This window comes from Temnothorax nylanderi, unplaced genomic scaffold, assembly GCF_030848795.1.
Source record: "Temnothorax nylanderi isolate EJ_2023f unplaced genomic scaffold, tnyl_v1.0 TNYL_tig0025_pilon, whole genome shotgun sequence".
In the NCBI taxonomy this organism is placed as follows: domain Eukaryota; kingdom Metazoa; phylum Arthropoda; class Insecta; order Hymenoptera; family Formicidae; genus Temnothorax; species Temnothorax nylanderi.
This window is the reverse complement of record NW_027249087.1, coordinates 509048-521628: the sequence shown is the minus strand read 5'-3', so window position 1 is coordinate 521628 and position 12581 is coordinate 509048. Positions and strand designations below refer to the sequence as shown.

The following is a 12581-nucleotide window of genomic DNA, read 5'->3' as shown; positions in this document are numbered from 1 at the left end:
CCTTTCTTCGGTCTAGATTTATACAATCTCCTAGATTTGCAGTCTGACAATTAACATCAATGTTATTTGACGAATACATAATGACGAGATGTGTGAAATTTTTATTTGCGAACATATCGTCTTAATTTATATAATCGTGATAATTATCTCCAGTTCATAAGTAACACGCTTGAAAAAATTACATTAAAAAGATTTCTAAGCTTTATAAGTTAATTATCACTCGTGAAATGTCGAGACACCTTTTTGTTATTCAACCGTAATAGGTATTTCAAATACAATTTCTCGCTTTTACTGAAAAACGCGAAACGATCGTCGAGTTTATTTTTTAAGGTGAGGTCGATCTCGATATCGCTCAGACGTGAATCAGTTAATATCTCATTTCACTCCATTTCAAGGTGATTTAACGAGCGCACGAGATTTTTCGTCGGGCGAGGACGTTTTCTTCCTGGTCGTTACGTAAATGCATTTCGACGTCGGGGAACGGAACTTCGTGTCTGCGGATTAGGTTTGCATGGCGATCATCAACGCTGTTTTCATCATCGGCGAGGGCGTGGGCGGCGGTGCGGTGGCGCGGTACCTCTCTCGCGGTTTCTGTGCTTTCCACGAAGTGTCGGCCGCCTCTCTTCCCAGCTCGCGCGCTTAGAGCGTAAGACAACCGGCGGAGAGGGACCAAAGAGAGAAGGAGGAGGAGGAGGAGGAGGAGGAAGAGACAGAAAAAGAGAGGGAAGAGATTTACGTTCCGGGCGCCTTTTTCCGCGCGACCACCTTGACTGCCTATAAAATGTTCGCGAAACATTTATGTGTGCGTGTTTCGCGAACTCGCCGACCGCGTCGATTTCTCGACGAGCAATAACACGTTTCGCCCGATGCGAGAGATGACGCTAACGAGGAAAGAGACGCGGCGCGATGACGTGCGCGAAATTCCGGGGAAATATCAGCGATTTCCGATAACTGTTTTAACGAGATATCGATGACTCGGAAATATCAATGATTATCACGCGCGAGAGATTTTCATTTCCCTCGCATCGTCGATTTTCGACATCTATTATTGCGAACAAATTTTTTGCGTACGCGACAAAAAATCTCGGGACGTTGGTTCATGACTCGAGTGGACACTATATTTCGACAAATCGCTATTTCTGCAACGACGAGAGATTTCCGCAGCGCGATCACTGCCGAATTTAACGTATCTAATGATCTTGACCTTTACGACATTTACGGACGGTATTATCTGGAGCGTTTTTCGATAAAGGCTGAACGTATTGCAGAAACTAAAACATCTGCATCGCTAAGAATCGCAAGAAACAGCGTTGTTGTCGAACAGATAAGGAAGCAAGTCAACGGATTGAAATTATCGGCGAGGGCACGTACTCTTAACTCTTCAAAATAAATCTTTTGTTTTATTCGCATTGTGTTTGAAAAATTTGCCACGTTGATCATAGGAAAAAAATGCTACTCTCGTAAAAATTAAATTTACAAATGTCAAGGCTAAATGTCAGCGACAGAGCCAGTCTATTCTTTTTTTTTTACCTTTCTTGTTTATCTTCACTTGTTTAGCGCTTTCAGAAAATTGTCGGTAATTACTTTCACTTTTCCAAATAAAGAACGGTAAGTCCCGTACCGTTGTGCGACGAACGCAGAACGGAATTACTCATCCCATGCACGCATGGGATGTATACAGGATACCTAAATTACCGTATGAATTCCGCGTCGCGACATTTCTTGCGGAGAATTAGGAATCGATGTGGCGCGACTCGGAGATAATTTCGTCGGATAATATCTCGAAGAGCGCGCTTCTGGACAGCGCGGATCGAACGAAGATTCATCTCGAATGGACGTTCTCGAGCGCGGACCGAGAGGAAGAGACGCGAAACCGCCGTCGATCGCCAATAAAAATACACGCGTTTTCGTTCGCGCTGGCGAAATAAATGCTTCGCGCGATTTATAACCCGGACCGAAGCGGAGCGGAGCGCGGCGTATCGCCGGCGTGCATCGTTTGCGGAATACGTTTCCCCGGCGCGGCGCGGCGGGTTCGTCGATCGTTCGATGGGATTCTTATTGTCGGTTTCCTGCCGCACGCGTATCACGCCGGGCAGCTCTTTGTGAACGTTCTCTCTTTCTGTCTCTCTTTCTCTGTTTCTCTCTCTTATCCCTCTCGTCCTCCCGGTATCCGGAAGTCTCGACGCTGCGCTCGAAGATCAACTTGCGCGCGCGAAGCCGACTGCAAACGCTCCTCGTAAAGCGTGAAAATTAATTCGCAACCGCGCATCTCTGACCCGCGACGACTTGTCATTTAGACGAATTTTGGGAATTGTAGAAAGATGCCTAAAAGTTGCGAATATATCTGTCTCGCGTGCTTCAGTTGCGCGTTTAGAAATGGAAATTGATTGTTCCAAGTTTTAAATTTACGATATTAGAGCTTATCTCTGTATCATCTATAGGTAATTTATTGTTTATATCTCATATCGACGATAATGTACCGAATAACGTGAAAATGTTGCCGTCCATAAAATGTGCAGTTACGCATCGCTAGCGGTGAAGTTGCACGCTACCTACGTCGCGCCGTCGGCGTCGTTCCTTTTGGAAGGCGAAAGAGACCCAGACAACAACGACGGCGCGAATGGAAAGAGCGACAGGTGTAGGCATAATGCGCCGGCACTGCCGGATGACTTATGCAGAAACGATGCGTGTCGTCCTCGATGATGTCCCCGCAAAATGCGAGAATCGACGTTGCGGAAGCGCGCGTGCGAGTCCTTACCGGGTCCCTCTGAATTAAGGCGCGTTACGAAGCAGTTCCTGGAAATTCGCGCTGTCAGAAATCGGAGGTCGTGAAACACGGAAAGTGTCGGCGGGAAGGAAAATTATCGGGCGATACGTGGTCCAGCCAAGCGAGAGCTACCATCAAGTAATAAGATTGTGTCTGTATGATTGACAATCAAAGAGACGGACGATCGTAAATAAAAAGGCAATAAACTGTTCACGTATCCGAGCCAGTAAAGCACAGGCAGTCGCATTTACCGGAATTACCTTATCGCTCCCACGCCGATCCGATTCGCCACGTTATTCCTTTCCGACAGTCATGAGGACAGGAATAAGGAAAGAAAGAGAGAGAGAGAGAGAGAGAGGCGCACATCGGAAGACGACGACGAGAGGAGCAAACGATAAGAATGCACAGCTCTTCTCTCTTCCGTCGTCGCAGACGACGCGCGATGTGTGCGAGGTCAGTGACCATGGCGCGCACTCTCGTCGTCGCTCGCACTTCTTGCGGCCAGAGAAGCGGAGGAGGAAGACGAGGAGGAGGAGGAGGAGGAGGAAGAAGAGCAAGCGGGCGGTAATGCCAGAGGACAGCGAAGTTTCGCGCGGCGCAAAATACGGCGGCCGGTGTTTAACGGTCGAATGATACCGAATTTAGAGGCCGGAGGTGGCATCTTGCGCCTGCCTCTCCGGCCGGCGAGCAGAGACTATTAATTGACGGGGGAGAGAGTGCGAGAGAGCGAGAACAAATAAGAGAGCGCGAGAGAGATATCTGAGAATTCGCGACCGGTTGAAATACGACCTTGAGGGGAGCCGCGCGCGGAGATGCGCTGCCGTTCCGTTCATGCGCGCGACCGTATTTACGAGACCGTTAATTTCTCGCCAATAAGAAAGCGAATTATTCGGCGGATCCCTCGCGATCTTCTCGGGCAGATATTTCTTGCGCAACTCGCGCGTAAACTTCGCCCGGTGAGTCGACCGGGCGGATAGTGGGATTTATGTCGCACGACCAACAGGAAGAGCCCAGTGTAATGGTCGCTTCGAGAGGCGGTTACTTAAATATTCCGGTTACAAAGAGGGAAATGTTTCCCACGTTGATCGCGTGGGCGCACCAACACCTGCGCGAGAGATCGGGCTGATCCTACGCGTGTATAAACTTATATAAAAAAGAGAAAAAACGTGTGTAACGGAGAAGTTTCTCGTAGCTTTTTCGAGCTTGTTTTTTTTAACATATTATCTCCTGTGATGACGCGCGAGATTTCCATCGAGATTACGATTAAAGCTGTAAATAAATGTACGATATGAAATATCCGACCTTTAAGATTTTATCACTAAATTAAATTCCGCCTTCTAATGATTTACGTTTCATTCCTCTCTACGAGAATCTTTTAAATAAAATTTGGTTCCTATTGTCCAATTTCTGTGTAACCATCAGTACAACTATCGGTTAATAATCCACGAATCTGGAATCGGCATACTATTCGGAAAAAGAGAAAATTCCATTGACATAAAAATTTATTTTAGAGTCTAACTGAACGCACGTAGCCTCTCTCTCTCTCTCTCTCTCTCTCTCTCTCTCTCTCTCTGTTATGAGATAAATACAAATTGCCGCGTTAACTTCTGTTAGTAATTCAGTTCAGCCGAGTCAACGCTCTCTCTCTCGAAAGGGAAATTCCGCCGACGGAGGGTCAGAATCATTAAATGCGTCCTCCCGCAGGGGGAATTGATCCGCGCGATTCCTTGGGTCCACACACATACACATTTCCGAGTTTGTGCTATGTAATTATTATCATGTAGCATCATCTATTGTTTGGACTGCTCTTATTATTGTTCAAATTTGAAACATGGCCGAATCGATCTCAGGGAGGAACGAGTGCCAATATCATTGAAGAAGAAGAAGAAAATTACATGCGTCTACGAGAAGGAGCGTCGCCACTGTTGCGCGAAAAGATAAGCGCGTTCTGGCAAGCAGGCAACGATCGGCGAATCGCGCGAGATTCTTGTGCACTCGCGAGACTCGCTAGAGACCCGGCCGCGGCTATCGCGGCGATAACCTCCTCCAGCAATTGCCAAAAGCGTAAGGTCTTGGTTGAGATAAGGTGTGGCCGGGTCAGCGCCGCCGATCGTCCCGCGGAATGAGGGGTTGGTCCTTATCTCACTTCAACCGCCAACGACGATTATAATAATAAGATAACGATTGCAATGAAAATGTAAATAAGTCATTAATCCCATAAGTCCCTTGCTGTATGGCCCGGAGAATCGATACTCGTGAAACGCTCGCGTTTATCGCGCCGGTTACGTAACGCGAGATTCGAGTCGTCGAAACAAAAATTATTTCTGCAGAGTTCGCGATAAGAGCGAGCCTTCCGTCTTTGCACGAGGCTTGGTATTCACGTGCTATTACCTCAACATGCGATAAACGTTGCGCGCCATCGAGGAGCCTTTCGAGGAAAAAGAGATATGTACAGAATTTAAAGATAATTAGGATCCACGGAGCGAAAGTAGGCCACGTTAGGTAAATTTTACAGGAAAATGCTGATTAAGAAAATTTGTGCGCGTTGCAAATTTGCTTCGCCGCGATATAGTTAAATCTAAAGTGTTATTTTAAGTGTTATTTTAAGTTAAGAGCGCAATTAATGGACACGATAATGGAATGGTGATTAAGTCACGCTTTTGCAAAAAGAAATATTTCGATCCCACAAAGTTTGACGGTGCAATCATCAAGCCATATTTACAGCGTACAGATTACTTGGAAAAAAATAACTGTAGCACATTGCCTTCCAAGAATTCTCATAACTTCTTCCGGCACAACACACGGGGAAAGATGCTTCCGGGAAATACTGCCGAGGGGTTGCGACGATCATGGCAGAGAGATGCGATCATCCGAGGGATGCATTCATTCGACGGGATAACGTGACGTACACGTATATACGACGGACTCGCAAGGTCGCGCGCGATTCTCGTCGCAATAATGCCACGGCGAAGAGCGGCGGATATATTCTGGCCGGCGCGGTTGTCCAACGTCGCTTTATGCATACCGAGGGGCGCGTTCGCGTGTACCTACGAATGTGGGTCGAGAGCTTAATACGGTAACTCCGAATATAAAAAGGTTGCGGCATCGAGAGCTGTGCAAGAGCGTGTCCCGGCTTTGTCATACACGGGATGATGTAACGTATTATTGGTGTCGGCGAGAAGCGAGTATGCTAAACTCGATCGCGCCGATGTCGCACGCGATACAAATCTAGGCATTACAAAGATACGCTCATACATGTAATTTGTATGCAAAATAAATAAAGAAAGTTACTTTAGTCCTGTACATTAGTATATACATGATTAAATTCAATTCGTAACATTGTTTTTTGCACAAAGACGATAAAGAAAGAAAAATCTATGATATCGGAAGAAATGGAAAACTGAACAATTCTTCGATTCGTCAATCCATCACGTATCAGATTCAGAATTCAACTTTTGATGGAATACAAACTTCTGAACAAAAGTGCAAATATGAATAATCGAACAAAAAAATATGTGTATATACATATACGGTGCGGTTGCACAGAGCGCACAAATTTCATTAAAAACTTTTTATTATCCGAAGGTTAGCGGATAGCGATAACTTTTTTTGCGTAACAGCTCGCTCAGTAGGGGCAGAAGGGGAATCATTTATTCATTACGTTAGGGCGAACGACGGCTGGGAACCCGTACGTCGACGCGTCAATACGCGACGCGCCACACGCACGCATACATGCGTGCGCGAGTGCGCGCGCGCAACGTACCCGGCGTGTCAAGTAGATAATAGAAATCGAACACGAAGGAAAGGAAGGTGTGCATCGTGGCACGACAGGAAGAGTTTCGCGTGCGGAGCCACCGTTGCCGCCGCCGCCGCGCCACCGCCGTCTCTCGTCGCCACACCCGTTCACTTTCTCCGATAGTACTAGAAACAGCCCACACACACAAAGCTCCGTTCGTCCTCCTTCCCTCCTCGTCACCGGGTTCACGCCGTCCGTCCCGTCCCGTCCCGTCGCGTCCCGTCTCCCGTCCCTCCCTCCGCGTCCCACTCGCGGGCGCATATGCCCGCGGATCTAGGCTAGCTCAGTGGGTCTAGGTCTAGGCTGGTCGCGACGTCGCGCGCGCGTGCAGTATGCACCGGCGATGCAGCCGCGTGCGCGCGTTCGGGAGCGACGACGCAAAGTGCGTGCGTACATACTTACATGCAGCGGTCCGCGTTATATTTAGAACGGCACGGGGCGGTGCGAATGCAAGCGCGATTTCGCATTCGGGCGGACCTCCTCGTTCCCTCTCTTTCTTTCTCTCTCTTTTGCCACGATAACGACGATGAAGTAAAAATAGGTAAAGATTAGGAAGGGAATCGTTGCCCGCGGGGCGCGACGGAAATGAATCATTTGGAATTATCAACTTTCGACTCCGTGCGCGCGACTCGTGAGATCGCGGAGAAATTACTGTCGAGGAAATTGTCCGTCGCGTCGCATTCTGAAAGTATATCGCTCTTCTTCGATTTCGGAGTTGATTATGTAACGTTATGATGGGGCTCCTATTTAGTGGCGTAACTTTGGGAGTGTCAAGTTGAATGATTATACACGCGTGAAAAGGAAATGGACTTCCGCGCAATTAAATTAATAATCAAGAAATGATGGAGGTAAATGGGATGAGAAATAACTTTCGAAAGTTCTTTTTTTCCGTTACAAACCAGTTTTTCTTTTTCAAAGGGATCCTTTTTGTCATAATCGTGGACTGATCCCAACTTCGGAGTTTGGCAGGCATATGACCGAATGCGAACGGATATGTGGGACAGTAGTGTGTAATTTACGAAACAGGAAGTGCGAGACAGACATGTAGTAGATAATGAGTATCGATGGAAGAGAGAAAGAAGGGAGAAGAAAAGAGGAAACATCGGAGCGGTATATACACAGTGTCCTGCAATGAAATTAATTTTGCTCTTAACGGAAAAATTAATTATCCATTACGTCGATCTGTTACAATTTCATCAGTTTCTGCAACAAGTGTATTATGGATTAAATCGTGAATTAAATTGGTATCATGATAAATCTGATTTGCATTAAGTCAAAAAAGATTACGTTTTGAATTTCCGAAACTAAATACTCTTTGTGAGCTTCGATATTCTTTTATTTGTATGGTTTTTTAATATTAAAATAGTTGAGATAACTATTTTGTATTCAAGAAATAATTTTCATAAATTTAAACGGTATTTGTATACAAATTCCAAAACGAAAAAAATTGCAAAATATTATAAAGATATTGTGAAATAATTATGAAGGGTCAAGGGATATTATTACCATTTTTTATTCATGTATTATTCATATTCGACTATATAGGTAAATACAAGCAAACATGCAACAAAAGATGTACTTCAATCATTCTGAAGCTGACTGTACGCGAACGAAAGTGTACAAGCAGATAGGAAGAACCTACGCACGCTCTTTTCTTCTTTCCGTGATCTTCCTATCCTCATAGTGACCAAGCAGAAAATGTACATCTTAGCGGAAAGGGGAGACCTTTAACTCTGACGAACGGGAGCGAGTTGAAGCGATGAAGAATATTTTCTCGGGCGTGCCAGCAAAACGCTGTACCGAGAAGAGAGATGGATAAAAAAAATTTAATTTTTTTAAATTCTTTTCTTGCATTTGGAATTTATAAATCTATATTTTAATTCCGACCATATACAGATTACAAATTCATGTTTTCTGTACCTTTGTAATATCCATCTCTGAAAATGGCGATTGCTGCGACCGCAAGTACAAGTAAAGGAAGGAATAAATTTCGGCTGGACCGCGAGAGAAAGAGGAGTGGGAGGAAGCCAGAGATATAATTGAGAGGCGCAGGCTATATCTAGTAGTGTCCTCCACACAAAGACGAGAAGGCGCAACAGAAGAGCTAGCCTTTCGTCATAAACGGAGCGGAACGAAGGGCACAACGACGGACGGACGCACTTTATCGAGCACGAACGAGAGAGGGAGAGAGGCGTGAGATAGATGAGGAGTAAAGACGGAGAGGACGAGTCTAGGGCAAATGAAGGATAGAGAGCGAGAGGAAAATCCGCGCGCGAGGCGCACGCGATGTACGAGCGAAGCAAGAAAACTAGGAGAAAGAGAGAAACAGAGAGAGGGGAAGACAAAGCGAGAGCGAGAGTGGAAGCTCGAGGAAGACGTGGTTACGTCTTTTTCGACGAGTGCGACGAGAACGGAAAACGTCGGACGTATCCGTTCACGCGCGTTCCGAGGGAAGGGGGCAGGCAGGGTGTAGTAGTAGTTGTTGGGCAGGGTGTGTAGGGAACGATCACACCACCCCGGAGGACCCGACGGAAGAGAAGCGGAGAAGGGAAGGACACGGCGATGCGCGATGTCGGAAGGCAGTAGAGGCAGTGGGAAAGAGTGGGACCGATGAAGAGGCGAACGAAGAAGAAGAGGAGAGTAGGAGGAGGTGGAGAAAAAGGAGGAAGAAAGGGTACCGCGCCGCCGGGATGGAGGGGCGGAGAAAGAGAGGGGGGGTTAGACGGGGTGAATTGCCGGCGACAAGGTCACCGTCTATACCTCGCTGGAACCGCCGATACGTGCCTTCGGCGTTATGGTACTCTAGCTGCGCCATTTCTTTCTCTCTCTCTCTCTCTCTCTCTCTCTCTCTCTCTCTCTCTCTCTCTCTCTCTCTCTCTCTCTCTCTCCCCTTCGACTGTCCTCCCCCTTCCGCGCCCACTTCTCCGTGCAGCGAGTTACGTATATGCACGTGCATACAGCCACGATGCGCGCGTGCACACACGCACGCATACGAGCCATACGAGGCCCATGCGTGAGCTAGCATAATAGGAATAAAGAAAGTGACGCTCATCACGTAGGCGAGTCGGACACGTCGGTCAGAATTTCGAGGCTGAAGAATGGACGAGTACGATCGAAAGAGGAAGCGGCCTCTAAGTATATCGACGGTCTAATTATTTTGACTTGATAACGCGTCACGTTCGTCTCTAGGACATCGTCTCGTTTCATTTTGTCGCTTCCGGCAGTGTATGTAAAAAGTATAATTAAATTCGATTGAGAGAGGATTTATAATTATCACCAACGTAGGATTAAAAAACGATTGCTTTAAAGAGCATCTAAATACGTTCGAAAAAAATTAATAAGCTCTTATTTTATATTTAGGTGCACTTGCACATTTATATCTCGGCTCTTAAATAACGTTAGTTGTTCTATCTACGAGACCACCGAGTGCAACGCTACGTCCGCCTTCGTCGGCGCTGTTCTGTCTACGATTATAGTATTTGACGTTTAAATTCTGTTTACTTAGCGCCAGTTTCGGAGAACGTTGTCGGTGCGCCGCGTAGAGAAACCGCCGCGCCGGTCGAAATTGAAAGTCGAAAGCGCGAGGAAATTTATTTCGGGCTCGCGCGCTTCCTCCTCCGCCACCGAAAGCCGCGTTTAAATGTCCGAAGGATTCTATTTTCAGCGGCAGGAAACACATGCGAGATATGGACGCGGAGTGTCAACTTGCGTATCAAAACCTGGTAATCGCTCGTCTAAATTTTCTTATCGGTCTCAGCGATAAAAACAAATCGAGAATCTCGACAGCATAACGGGGGGGTCGAATCGACAACCTGAGAATTCAACTGGAAAAACTGTATGACGTGAATACATCGTTCACGTTGAAATTAATTTTCCTCGGTAAATTGTTTATTTTTACAGTCGCAGGATGTGTGATGGTTCATAAATCGATGCAATAAAGTGGCACATAAATATACGTATTTATGTAATCAACGAAGTAATTACAACAGTAATATAAACGTGATGTGGCCGTAGCCTCTCAATACGATAACGTTAATAGTTATTATTAAAATAAATAATCATAAATCTCTCTAATAACTTTATCGCCTACTAACCACATTATTGCGGTATCGCATTTATTTTGAGTGATTATTTCCAATCGATTTCACACCGAGGAAGAGTAAAGAGATTTGTTGTAGGTTCTCAGAACCGTACAGATTCAGAATGTATCCTTCGCCTAAAAAAATATTTAAATACGTGGCAGAGATTAGTCCGGTATAATAAAATAAAGTGATAAAACTTCGGCGACGAAATTTCCAAATGTTTTGTCTTTCGGGAATTCCTGCGACATTTGGGCTAGCGTGGCCTCGTCTGGTCCTTGCACCCAGATCTTCGATTATCGTCATCGTTCGCGCGATGACGTCGATAAATTTCGAAAATATCCGCGGCACCGCGAGCCAAGTCGCGGCACGCGATCCGACGTGCTCCAATAGCTGTCGACAAATGGAGGGAAACCTTGAAGGAGGCATTTACTCGGCTTATGAACGTGTGCCCTCTCCCACTTCCTCTCACGACACTATCCTTCGGTCGCCGCGATTATCTCTATCGCCGTTGAACTGAATCTATCGAACGTCGCCGCGTATCTGCCCCCCCAAGAATAATTCCGCGCGAAAACGAGGCTCTTATTTACGCGAATTTTGCACTCTGTATAATCGCCAATATCTTCGTCGAACGTAATGTAAACTTTTAAACAATCAAATCTCGCTAAATATATCCGAGGTATATCGTCGTAAATTCGATGACGTTCAGCGTTTGAGCCGCACGCGGATCGTCGATTTACGGGCTTAAGTTACACGCCGTATCGTCTTCTCGTGTGTGCCTCAAACGAGCGAACGCGACGGATTAAACGTATTGCGGGCAGATTCGGAGGGTACGGTTTCTCCCGGCGCTTCTTTCCTTTTTGGAAAGAAGGAAATAAGTGCGTCTCGTTACGCGGCTCGGGATTGATCGTAAACAAAAGCTGCGTACGGAGGGCCGCGCGCTAAATGCGTCGCGTCGCCCGAGCGGTTGAGAACCGTCTGGTGCAACAGCGCTATGCATTTTTGCCGGCGGCAGCGACGACGGCGGCGGCGGCGGCGGCGGCGGCGGCGGCGGTGGCGGCAGCGACAGCAGCGGCACTGCGTGTGTGCATATGCACACGCACACACCCGCGAACGCCACGCACACGCGGACGCGGCGGGCACGGCAAGTGCGCGCACACAGAGGAGCGCGCTCTGATAATATGTACACTGCAAATATACAATACTACAATGCACACGTCGGTGCAGGGGCAGAGACCCAGGAAGGACGCGCTTCTCTGTCAGCCAGAAGCCTGCCAGCCTATGCGCGCCTATCTGTAAAGCCGAGCGCGCGTTCCCGTCCTCTTTCTTTCCTCCTCCCGTCTACAGGGTGATCCGAAAGACAGCGCGCGCGCGGAAGACGCCACGCACGCGAATTTTATCCTTTACGGTTCTTTGGAATTGGTTCGTGCGAATCAACGGATTCCTTTTCTTTTTCTTCTTCTTCTGTCATGATTTTCACGCAAATTCGACGTTCAGGCAGTCTCGATGCTCCAATTAGGCTCCTCTCCTGACCCGCAACGCGATCCGGAAGAGAGGATGAGGATAAAACGAGATTTTTACTTCACATCTCTCGTGCATGCATATTGATGATTTCTTAGCAATTGTTTCACAGATAAACATGGTATTCTAATTAAAATTTCTGCTTCGTGTACTGGATGATCCTAAGAACGATGCGCGAATGATGCAGCCTTGAATTAAGTCTCTTAATGGGGTTTTTGTAAATAATAGACTCCTGAGTAAACACAACGTTCTAATTAAAATTTTCCTCCTACAAGGTTATTTTCCACATATTTTGTTCGCGTTTATATTAATAAATTCTTACTAGGTAAGTGTTTTTAGTAAGTTCAATGTCTCAATTAAAAGTTTTTCTTTATCTATGAGACCTCTCAAGCAAAAAATGCAATCCAAAATTATTTAG

The 12581-nt window shown here is 46.5% G+C and overlaps 1 protein-coding gene and 1 long non-coding RNA gene across 5 annotated transcripts in view; one reads left to right on the top strand and one right to left on the bottom strand.

The window, feature by feature from the left end:
- Eip74ef (Ecdysone-induced protein E74) overlaps window positions 1–12581 on the bottom strand; it is a 181958-nt gene that overhangs the window by 10864 nt on the left and 158513 nt on the right. The window lies entirely within an intron of this gene.
- Window positions 6866–7825, top strand: LOC139769876 (uncharacterized). The gene is made up of 2 exons (XR_011717643.1): window positions 6866–7411; window positions 7482–7825. It is a non-coding gene; the product is annotated as an uncharacterized lncRNA (long non-coding RNA).